Source organism: Danio aesculapii, chromosome 4 (genome assembly GCF_903798145.1).
Source record: "Danio aesculapii chromosome 4, fDanAes4.1, whole genome shotgun sequence".
Classification (NCBI taxonomy): domain Eukaryota; kingdom Metazoa; phylum Chordata; class Actinopteri; order Cypriniformes; family Danionidae; genus Danio; species Danio aesculapii.
The window spans coordinates 51,812,650-51,826,079 of NC_079438.1; the positions used below are offsets into that span (position 1 = coordinate 51,812,650).

The 13,430-nt window shown below is 34.6% G+C and overlaps 1 protein-coding gene across 1 annotated transcript in view; it reads right to left on the bottom strand.

The window, feature by feature from the left end:
• elk3 (ETS transcription factor ELK3) overlaps positions 1-12,475 on the bottom strand; it is a 35,858-nt gene extending 23,383 nt beyond the window's left edge. The window contains exon 1 of the mRNA XM_056456035.1: positions 12,105-12,475. The gene's annotated coding sequence lies outside the window, so the exon portion shown is untranslated. The remainder of the gene's footprint in view (positions 1-12,104) is intronic.
• Between the last annotated feature and the right edge of the window lie 955 nt (positions 12,476-13,430).

The window sequence follows — 13,430 nt, forward strand, 5'->3', positions numbered from 1 at the left end:
CACTGCAGCCTTCCTGCTGTCTGAGCCAACAATCTCCAGAGACGGAGCGATAGATGGATAGATGGAGGGAAGGAACGAGTGAGACGGAGCGATGGATGGATGGAGAAAAAAAACGAGGCTGGCTGACTTCACTAGTGTGGATAGTTCTGACACACAGTGTGTTTTATTGGCCAAGAGGAACTCCCTGGTTGCAGACAGCCTTATTTTGGGAAAGTCTTTGTCATCGTTTTGACACAGACACTCACAAGCTTCAACTTTCACCTTGGTTTTCACTCATCAAACTGGCGGCTCTGGAAAACATCGAGGGATTGATTGAATGATTCGTTTAAAGAGCTGTAAGGATAGGGTCAAATTGAAACACTTGCATCCAAAATGCAGTAAAACACCAGTTAATATTTTGGCAATCAACTGAATTGTGCTAAATGTGCTAAAAGTAAATATCTAATATATTTAAAATATTTTCAACTGGCAATGTCACACATTTTAACACTTGGTTTTGTCTACGGGAAATTAATTGGATTGTAAAAAATGTGTAAATATTTTCAGAAAATAAGCATAATGTAAAGTTTTATATGGTAATAGGTTATTTTTTTAATATAAGACTTTTCTTTATCTATCAATCATGCAATTAATTGAATGATGTAGAAAATTTAGTTTTAAAAATATTTAAATTACATTTTCAATTAGTATATACATGTCAAAAAGAGTATTTTATGACTTCATCTGGTAATACAAAATATTTTCATATGAAATTCTTGATTTTATTCACTGAGAATCTATATATTTAATATCTATACATTAATCTATATATTCTACATATAAATCTATATATTTAATATCTATACATTAATCTATATATTCTACATATAAATCTATATATTCTACATATAAATCTATATATTTAATATCTATACATTAATCTATATATTCTACATATAAATCTATATATTTAATATCTATACATTAATCTATATATTCTACATATAAATCTATATATTCTACATATAAATCTATATATTTAATATCTATACATTAATCTATATATTCTACATATAAATCTATATATTTAATATCTATACATTAATCTATATATTCTCCATATAAATCTATATATTTAATATCTATACATTAATCTATATATTCTCCATATAAATCTATATGTTTAATATCTATACATTAATATATATATATATATATATTCTCCATATAAATCTATATATTTAATATCTATACATTAATCTATATATTCTACATATAAATCTATATATTCAATATGTATACATTAATCTATATATTCTACATATAAATCTATATGTTTAATATCTATACATTAATCTATATATTCTCCATATAAATCTATATGTTTAATATCTATACATTAATCTATATATTCTCCATATAAATCTATGTTTAATATCTATACATTAATATATATATATATATATATATATATATATATATATATATATATATATATATATATATATATATATATATATATATATATATATATATATATATATTCCACATATAAATCTAAATATCTTCCTCATATTTAGGGAATAAGATGTGTAAAGTTATATAACAGCAGTGTGATCTCTGATCTACTGACTATAATGCTCTCTTTATAATAACATTCAATAGAAAATTCCCGGAAAGGGCATGAATTTAAGAATGAAGATTACCTTTTTGATTTAATGTTGGCTTTCTGCTTTATAATTTGGTCCTTAATACTTTTATTTTTGTGTTTCAGATGTTTTGTATGGATGTCAGCCAGAGTGAGAGCAAAGAGACACAAACAACAAGATTCAGCCAAACCAGTGGTGACAAAGGAGGAAGTGCTCGGAAAGCCCTGCCAATATAGGCCACAGATATTTATCAGGAAGTGCTGTGCATTTACACACACACACACACACACAATGCTCATTCATTATTCTACATGTGTGAAACAGATCTCATTATAGCAGTCATATACTGATTTATAGTAAGATTTCATACTTCAAGATTGGGCAAAACATAAAAGCTGCTGCATTCGCGACACACACACCGTCGGCCAGTTATTATTTTCCGAACCCCCAAAGAAGCGAAATAAAGCCGTTTCCTGCTCCAGCATCCTCTGAGCGGAGCATCTGCGTTAAGCGACCGTAAAACTGTCTATATCAGGACTTCCTTCAATTCTCCTTTGAAGGGCGTCTTCCTGGGAATGGCCATCCCTAACTGAAAGGTAGGAATTCCTGCTGCGGGGAGCAAACACAGGAACGCGGGGACCACACGGACACAAGGCACAAATGGGAGGTTTCCGCTTCTCCTTTCGTGTTGGCACGGTCCCGTCTATGAACAGACTCATGGATTCCCAGATTTATTGTTCTAATCAATGGGAATAAACACATTTCTAAAGCTCTGGGCTGTTTGGAGAGGTGCCTGCGTGGAACGTGGCTGTAAAAGTCATTGTTAGATTGGGGAGAAAAAAAAAGTTTCCCCATGTATGCAGCATTGCTGTGTACAAATGTGATTTGCATGTGCAAATCTGGAGTTTATGGCTCTCTTGTTTTTCTATAAACAGCGAAGAAGCAAAGTGAGCCAGGATTTTCTTCAACAGCTTGATGCACAATTGCATTTAGGCATGTTGGGATGATGAGAGACCTCATGACACCCAAATAAATAATAGACAGTGTGCAGTAAACAAAACACAGTGTCTGCGCTGCAGCGGCTCTGATCTGTCTGCCATGCATCAGCTTCATGGTCATTGGGTTCAAAGCTGTTTTAACACATGCAAATATGGCATGAAATAATCATGCACAGCTTTTGTAGGTATTTGGATGAGGTGTCAGTACAGCCACATGGATTTTCTGTGCCAATCGTCTTCCTTTATTAATCCTCATGATGCATACATGTCTGTTTTGAACAGGAGTGGATGCATTTTTAAAAAAATCACGTATTGGGACAGAATTTAGTTGATAAACATTTATATTTATATACACCTATTGACAGACTATTGTAAAATCCACACATGGGTATATAGGCCCAACACAATTTGCCACTGATTTGTCAAAGTGAGGGTCCTGCTTTATTTTAGATTACCTAAAATAAATATATAATTATTACACTAATATGTAATCACACTGAAATTAATCATTTGTTACACTGTACTTATTGTGTAAATACATGTTTTTACATTGTACTTATGATTTATTAAATACTTGCATGTAATTACACTGTTGACCATCCCTTAGACCTTAACCCACTCTTAAAACTACCCATAACCCACCTGTATCTCACCTCAAGAGAGCCTGATGTCTTCTGCAATACATTAGAATCACAGTAAGTACATTGCATTTATTTTTTGATGCAAGTGCACAGTAGTTAAAGCCTAATATAAAGTGGACTTGATTGATTGATTCATCAGTAGAGTAGAAATGCACTCATAATGCACCCATAATGCAGTTTTATTTGACGGCTCACTTTTAAAGGTTTAATTTACACGCTTTTATTACAGTGCTGTTGTGTTTAATTGTAGTAACTTGTTTCTGCTGCTCAATATGTGTCTTGATTATTACTCTCCAGGTTGTTGCAAATGCTACATTGTCATAACCCAGCACGGACAAACCCAACAATTTTTGTAATTAAGTTTAAATGACACCTTTTAATAATAATAATAATAATAATAATAATAATAATAATAATAATAATAATAATAATAATAATAATAATAATAATAATAATAATAATAATAATACATTTTATTTATAATGCGCTTTTCTCAGTCCCAAAGCGCTAACAGAGATACAAGGCAAACAAAGCAGAACAATAAAAACAGTCAAAAAAGAAAAAGACCACAATAAAATATGAACTATTAATACAATTGGATGATAAAATTAAGAAAATAATCAATCTAAGTTAAAAGCAACGGTAAAAAGGTGAGTCTTAAGGAGTTTCTTAAAACATTCCAGAGAAACAGCATTGCTGATGCTGGTGGGTAGGCCCAACGATTTGTTCATATTTAATCTAAACTATGGGTTGTGACAACATACCACATTTAGAGGGTAGTGTGCTATTATTACGTTTTGTGCACAATTATTAGGGTAGTTTCAGGATATATTTGCCAAAACTTCAATATATATATTTATTGGCAAATTAAATGTAATATACTTTTGTTATTTTAAATGCAACTACATCAGAACTGCATGCAACTGAAATATTTTTTATTCTATTTTCTTACTCATTCGACTTAATATCATGATAGAAGATCGCTTTCTTAAACGTTTTATTAAAATATTTGACGTTTTTAACGATTTTTTTTATTTTAAAATGGTAACTATTTGTTTATAATCACTATTTGCTACAAAACACTGTGCAAATCTTGTTAAATTAAATCATTTTAAATATTTGTTTTCATTCTACAGCAGGACATCACATATATTTAGTTTTTTTAAAGGCCCTGTTTATTAAGATGCATTTTCGTCAATCCCATCTCAACTGGACGACACTAAATAACGTGAGAAAGTGGGATCTAAAACATTTTGACGTTTGTCCCCTTTTGATCACTTTCAGAGGTATTCAAATGCATTCAAACAGTCCGAAAAGACCATCTACTCTCCACCTTGTGACTAAACACATGATAGTGATGGGACGTGTTGTAAAGAAGCACACCAAAACAAACAGATTACGATCATAATCATAGTTGCCATCCGCATCCTTTTCATTTGCTTACTCTCCTGCACTCAAAACTACATACACTGCAAAAAATGGCCTTTATTTTAAAAGTAAAAGAAGTGCTACAGTAAAAACCTTTAAGCAAGTTTTCATAATATATATGATGAATATCTGTAAAGTGATTTGACTGCATGTTTGTTGACATTACTATAGCTCTTTGTAGTTTTTTCCCACATCAGTCATGCACATTAGAGTTGTGTTACATCTCATTTTGAAATAAATGCGTTAAGTTTCATGAGTGTTGCAATGACGGTGTTTAGCATTAGTGTGAAGGACACCGAGCGCCTTCTGAATATTAGCATGCTTCTCTGCTTGTGGGAAAGGTTTGTAATGAGCATTGGTTCATTATAGACCATTTCAATGTGGTCATGTCACTGGCCCATGAACATTTCCTGCTTGTTATCAAACTATTTCATAACAGTAACAAGAGGCAATTCAATCATAACCTACTGTTAAAACAGCTATCATAACATTATTTATTAATATGTGTCTCTTTTTAGATTCTCAGAGGCTATAGAAATAAAAAAAATGTAAAACAGGAAATATGCTGGGACCATTGTTTTTGTTTACATCCCTCAAAATGGTCTATATGCTAATCTCAAAAAAGCAATAACATGTATGTTAGTACTTCAAAACATGTGCTGTATAAACTCAATTAATTAATGAAATACAGCATTTTTTTTATTAGACATGTCTACTGCATTTTTAACGGTAAAATTAGAGCTGCTGTTTTTTTTTTTACAGGATTTTTCTGTAAGGAAATTTTTCAAGATTTTGTTTTATTATAGCGCAACTTGAGTTTGTTTATTCAAAAGCAGCCATTTATCGCCCCTGTGAATGTAATGTACACCTAAAACATCTGTTAATTAACAGTGTTTTCTGTTTATTTACAGTTTTGAATAGCATTATGGGATGTTGACCTCTGCTCTGTTGACTTTTGATGTTGAAAATGCAACTCTACAGTAGGCATGGGCCGGTATAAGATTCTAACGGTATGATAACCTTAGATAAAAATATCACGGTTTGACGGTATTGTGATCACTGCTCTAAAATAGATTCTTTTTAAATGTCTGGGCAAAAAAACAAACTCTTTTCCCCTTTAAACAGAATATTTTATTTTGAGAAACATTTAAAGTATTTTGGAGCAGTAAACCTGTCAGGCTAAATAATGCAAGTGAATCATTGACCTATGCTGTCTTCAATAGTTTCTAAAACACTGATTTCTTTACAATTTAAAACAGCATATTTGGATGTTTTTCTGCTGGAGATACTGTTGTCCTAAAAAAAATGTAAAAAAATCTTACACATACAGTAGGAACGGTATAGCAGAAAATGTTGGTGGTTTTAAAACCTTGATTTTCCAAATAGCTGTATACCTTGAAAACGCTTATTGTCCCATGCCGACTCTACAGTTTAACAAAGTACCTTTTATTGACATTTTAGTTGTTTGAAGTAATATAATATATAAGAAATAATACAAGTGCCATCTAAAATTTTCATATAAGATTAGCATTTTTCTCAGGCTATTGTGTGTAGTCTCAATAATTTTACTCTTAATGCAAAGAATAGGTTATTATTACTCCCATTAAAGGGAAATAACTAATTTTAGAGGAAAATTTTAGATGGCACGTAGAGGTTTTTGCATCTGAACTCTCCACACAGAGAATCAAGTCTGTAAAATAACAGAAAATGTACTGCCGGTTTATTACAACACCAACCCAGAAAGTATATCAGACATTTTTTTAACTATTTAAAATATTAATAAAAGTCACCTTTCCAAACTTTCCAAGGTTCAAAGTTGCTGAAAGAAAGATCCCATAAGGCAATTCAAAAGCTTAAATATATGAGAAAAAATAAAGACATGATTCACAAAATACAGAAAACTGCAAATTTACGGATATTTTTTAGAGACTAAATAAGAAAAAAGGGACAAAAATCACAACACAAGCGATCGCAAGATATAAACGCGTGTTAATACTGGGTAGAAACAGTGATGCATTTCGAATGACCAACTGCGATCGGATCACCGACAAATGCATGTGGGCCAAAATGACTTGAAAGTAGGGCTGCACAATATATCATTTCAGCATCGATATCACGATGTGCGCATCCTCAATAGTCAATAGACACTTCACCACCGAACACCCACCCCACCCGCTCTCCCGAATTTTCAGAAACAAATGTTGGCAGGTATGGTTTACCAGAAGCCCTAGTTGGAGTAACCGAAGAATTTAACCATAATGGAGTGAAAGTTTATCATTTGCATGTGTTTTTTAAGGCCTGTGACTGTTTAAGCATTCAGGCATGAGAGTTTAAAGTATTCAAGCACATGAAATTGTACTGTTTGTAACTCTAATGAAGATCTATTTTTGAATTATTTCTACAGTGAAGACTTTTGGTTTTATTTTTAAATTTGATTATTCAATTCCTGTACCTGATTATTGGGATGTATAGTATTTCACTCCTATATTCCCAATAATAATCCAGAATAACCTCCTTAATCTTCCAAAACGATCTCAGTAAATTAATGAATCCTTTCCAAATATAGAGCTATTCAAGCTATCTGGTAAAATTGTACACATATGGCAATATAAATCGTAGTTGAATCACAAATTTTATCCAATATCATGCAGCCTTACTTGAAACTGTCCTGAAACTTAAATAAAGTCAGTGGAAAACACCAAAAAAAATGCTTATCCAACTCATCTAACCATACAGGAAGTAGACAGGAGGAACAACACCGTGGCAGCCTAGTCATTCAGTGGATTACTTTGTAAGTTTTACACATTGTCTAGTGTGTTTGGAGGAGAAAAAAAAAAGAGGAACTTCCAGGTGAGAAGATGCACACACACATGCAACACACACACACACACACACACACACACACACACACACACACACACACACACACACACACATGGACAGTCTGGACGTGAAACCCCAAGCGCAGTATTTTGAATGGCCCCAAGACAGCTTTTAAACACCAAACTCGCCGTCGCGCTCACAAACCCCTCCACTGTAGCGCCAGCGGAAACTCGTAATGAGATTAGTTGGTGTGCGCAGACATTACTTCGCCATGACTAAATGCGCACTCTTCCTGCGCGCACAGACTCCAGTGGAAAATTCAGGGAGCTCCTGCTGAAAAGAAAGGGAGAAAAGAGACTTCTCTCCACGACCACATTTCTCCAGAGAGCCGCAGCTCTTGAAACTACGCAGACAGATCCCAGAATGTCTGCATGTGTGTGTGTTGGGGCTCCAGAAATGAGTGTAGACACTTAAAACATCATGCATTTACTCACAGAATATCGTAAAGTGTTTGGAAAATGTTCCTTGATAAGATTAAACAAGCTTTTATTACTGCTTTTTACTTTAGGTAACACTTTAGTTTAAGTAACAATTCACACTATTACCTACTGGCTTGTTACTACCTGCTTATTATTAAGATATTAACTGTTTATAAGCACTTATGATCTTATTTTATATCACTAATCCTACCCAATACCTAAATCCAAGTACTACCTTACTATCTATTAATAAGCAGCTAATTAGTAGTCTATTGAGATAAAATTAAGTGTTTAGTTTAAGTAACAATTCACACTATTAACTACTGGCTAATTATTACCTGTCTATTATTAAGATATTAACTGTTATGAAGTATGATCTTATTCTACATCCCTAATCCTACCTGATACAAAACCTAACTACTACCTTACTAATTATTAAGCAGCTAATTAATTAGTATTTTATTAAGCTAAAAGTGTTAAGTGTTTAGTTTAAGTAGCAATTCACACTATTAACTACTGGCTAATTATTACCTGCCTATTCTTATTATTTTCACTGTTATGAAGTATGATCTTATTCTACATCCTTAATCCTACCTGATACAAAACCTAAATACTACCTTAACTATTAATAAGCAGCTAATTAATTAGTAGTTTATTAAGCTAAAAGTGTTAAGTGTTTAGTTTAAGTAACAATTAATGCTATTAACCACTGACTAATTATTACCTGCCTATTCTTATTATGTTAACTGTTTATTAGTACTTATGAAGTATGATCTTATTCTACATCCCTAATCCTACCCAAGACCTACACCCAATTACTACCTTACTAACCATCAATAAACAGCTAATTAGTAGTTAACTGAGCTAAAAGTGTTAGTTAATGGTTTGTTTATAGCATGGATTTACATTACAATGTAAAAGTGTGACCAAAATAATTTTCTGAAGCTGTGAATATTGCAATAGTTATTACACTCTTTTTAGATGTATAGAAAACATTTTCTGGTAATATTATTAATATTATTTTTAAAAAAAATTCTACTTTTTTAAATTAATATTGTATTTTTACATATGCTTTGTATTTTTATTGTATTTTTAAATAAATTTTTTATTGTTATTGCTTTATTGTTATTGTTAAGAGTTTATTGTATATTTAGAATTAAAAAGTACAAGTGTGACCAAAGTTATTGTCTAAAGTTGTAAAATGACTGAAATAATTATTGCAATATTTACATGTATAAAAAACATTCTCTCTATGCCATAGCCATATCACCCTGCAGCCTAAAGCATGTCGCATACTGGAAGCGTCGCTCGGCGCCGCGACACGGTGCGCACATGACAGTTAAAAGTTTTACACACCAGACGCGGACATTCGCATGATATTTAACATGAAACTAATCAGATGGCCCTCTGTGGTGCGGCAGAGAAATGAACAGTGTCCTGAGTTGCGGCGCCGGTGTGTGTACTCTGATAGAAACCTATGTTTAGAATTCTGAAATGTGTGGCGCTACGGGGCACGCCGCCGAGCGGCGCGTCAGGTGTGTGACCTGCTTAAGACTGGTTACTCACTGAAACTAATTAAGACTGAGCCTGGTCAGTACCTGGATGGGAGACCACATGGGATATCTAGGTTGCTGTTGGAAGTGGTGTTAGTGAGGCCAGCAGGGGGTGCTCAACCTGCGGTCTGTATGAGTCCTAATGAACCAGTTTAAGTGAAGGGGACACTATACTGTCAGTGAGCGCCGTCTTTCGGATAAGATGTTAAACCGAGGTCCTGACTCTCTGTGGTCATTAAAAATCCCATGGCACTTCCCGTAAAGAGTAGGGGTTTAACCCCAGTGTCCTGGCCAAATTCCCTCCTTCAGGCCCTTACTCATCATGGCCTCTCAATCATCCCCATCCACTGAATTGGCTGTATCACTGTTGCTCCACTTCATCTCTAGCTGGTGTGTGGTGAGCGCACTGGCGCCGTTGACCTTTTGCTGCTGTTGCATCATCCAAGTGGATGCTGCACACTGGTGGTGGTGTGGAGAGACCCCCCTCATGATTGTGAAGTGCTTTGGGTGTATGGCCATACATGATAAATGCGCTATATAAATACACATCACATTACATTACAAATACTGCTAATTTAATTAATATTATATTTATTTATTTAAACTTTTTTAAATGAATGTATTACACCTTTTTCATGTTTTTTTAATGTAATATTATGATTTAATGAGTTTATTGTATAGTTGTTTCATTGTTATAATACATGTACGACTTGTTGCTCTTTTATTTGTGCATATACCTAAAAATATTATTTCCAAATTGTCTGTGTCCAACCACAACACCAAAGTATAAAGAAAATTTTTGGACTTTTCTTCTTCTGTGAAACTCATTCAGGGTGGCTCAGTGGTTAGCACTGTCGCCTCACAGCATGAAGGTTCCTGGTTCAAGTCCCGGCTGGACCAGGTGATATTTCTGTGTGGACTTTGCATGTTCTCCCCGTGTTGGCGTGGGTTACCTACGGGTGTCCCGGTTTCCCCCACAGTCCAAAGACATGCAATGTAAGTGAATTGGGTAAACTAAATGGGTTTGTGTTTTCCAGTACTGGGTTGCAGGTGGAACGGCATCCGCTGCATAAAACGCGCTGGAATATGTGGCGATTCATTCCACTGTGGCGACCCCTGACAAATCAGGGACTAATCCAAATGAGAATGAATGAATGAATGTTATAAATCTTAAATGTATTGGAGCACAGACCTAGACCTAGGTTTGGTCTTTTTAAAGAAGCAGATTAATGTTGGAAAGAAAGTTGATATTTTAAAAAATGAGCTTTCAGTAAGATTTTGTTTAGGCGCAGAACCAAATGTTTCCGCTACATCAAATTATTTTGCCATTATTGAAAAACACAAGTGTGACCATATTTTCAGGACCATCCAAGAATTTATGTGTGCATTTATATGGCAAGTGCCAAAACCTTAGATTTGCATTAAATTAAAATAAAAGTATATATATATATATATATATATATATATATATATATATATATATATATATATATATATATATATATATATATATATATATATATATATAAAGAGGTTTTTTAAATAATAACCTTAACAAATACATAAATATTTAGGCTAAACTGAAATGCTAACACAATAGTCCTATAATCACCACAGATCATTTATTCTCTTTTCCACTGAACTTGTTTTTACATAATGTCAATGGGAGAAACCAAAACCTGCCTGACTGCAAACCTATCCAACCAATCTTACCGTACAGGAAGTCGATAGGAGGAACATGACAGTAGACTTTACACACAATGTGACAGTGACTGTGTCCAAAACTCCAAAAGAGAAGGAAAAGACCTCTGAAGTGGCATTAGTGTCATTCAGAGCAAAACATCTCAGGTTTTACTTCATAATTGTTGTTACCACGACTGCCCCTAGGAAACCCATGATGAACTTGAAGTTAATTCTGAGCTCATACTGCAATGAAGATCTATAAAATACATCAGTCTTCTCTAATCATAAGCAATAACCCCTGTATATCCAGATGCAGGGGTAACATCAGCTCTAGGGCTGAACTGAAGTTTCTTTGTTTGCCCCAATGACTCATTTTCAAGATGCTGTCTACTGCCAGTTTCAATCCGGAAGCGCATGGCAATTAGTCTGCTGCTGTTTCCAGACAAACCAGAAACTCTACTAGTGCGTTTAAAGTGGCAGTAGCCAAATTCGAGCCTTTTTAGCAGCCCTGCGTTCAAATGTGCGACCTGGAAAATGTTAGAAACGCGCAACGCCAAATCGTGAGCTCAACAGGTATTCAAACTTTCCCCAGTCGTGCGTAAACCGTGCGTAAATTGCGCGTGAGTAACGGGAACGGTGGACACTTGAGGTGTTTATTACCGCTAAAACAGATCCATTCAGTTAGCTCAAAGTGTTAAACATCACTTGTAAACATCCCCGCATAAGGAAAGCTTCATTCTTTTTTTCTGGATATCAAGTTTCAGTCGCGTACTTTGAAAGCTTTCTTCCTTTTACTTGTTATTGTGAATCAATAGTACATTTTAAAACGCGTCTAAAGGGATCGGATAGCGCGAAAGAGTAATTCACGTACCTCTGCGTAATGCTCGGGGTCCCTTTTCACTTTATTAATAAGAATTCCGTATAATGCGCTGTTTTTCCATGCTGTCGGCCGTCTCGGCAGCTCTCAGTCGGACTGTAATGGGATCCCGACTGTTTTCTCTCTCTCTCTCGCTCGCTCACTCTTTCTCTCTCTCTCTGTGAGCAGGAAGTTGCAGCAGGCAGACAGCGAGCCGGCTCACTTCCTCTCGCCGTGCGCGATTCCCCAGGCGCTCGGCCCGTCTGTGTAAACACGCTTTTCCTCCTCCAGCCACCATCCGACATTCAGGAACACGAGCACACACGCGGATGCGGACGCACACACACACTCACAGCACAGGCTATACTGTAACCCGAATCTGCTGCGAGAGGAGCGCACTGACGTCACCCTCTTCCTGCCCGGGACCCGCCGGGAGGAGCCCGTGTTCCTTCCTTCGCACACATTTTGCGGTGTGTGTGCGTGTTTGTGTGTGTGTGTGTGTGATTTCTGACGCTTGGTGATCAGATTGCTAGAAAATGTCCCCCTTACTTTAATAACTCTGGAAAAAAACTTTAGTGTGTGTGTGAGTGAGTGTGTGTGGAAAGAAAATAATAAGTAGGTCATTCTATGAAAAACACTGAAAGGATGATCCATTGGAGTTAGTACATTTTCTAAGGTAAGTGGGTGCAAACTGTTTATTTATATAGGTTGAATTTTAATAAACAAACAAACTACATTAAGTAATGTTCAACTTAATTTGATTGCCTAAATTCAGCCAACATAAATTGTTTGCAACCACAAAAAAAGGAAATCCAATGAATAATTTTTTTTAATGAAGATGCATGGCTTTTTCTTTCAAGTTGTGATTTTCTGCATATTTTTTTAGCCTGTAAGCCACTTAATTTTATTTGTTATTAATTTACTGAGGCATTTGATGTTGTTTTCAAAACAGAAAAAGGCTAGTTGTAGGAACTTTCAAACGAATTTAATTAATTTAATATTGTTTTGCCACATTATTATTTGTTTTTTTTTGTTCTATATATATATGTTTTGCATATTTACTATACATATGTTTTGATATATAGATAGACAGATAGATAGATAGATAGATAGATAGATAGATAGATAGATAGATAGATAGATAGACAGACAGACAAGTAGATAGATAGACAGACAGACAAACAGACACTGTAGATAGATAGATAGATAGACAGACAGACAGACAGACAGACAAGTAGATATATAGACAGACAGAAGAAATACAGACCGGTAGACAGACAGACAGACAGACAGATAGATAGATAGATAGATAGATAGATAGATAGATAGATAGATAGATAG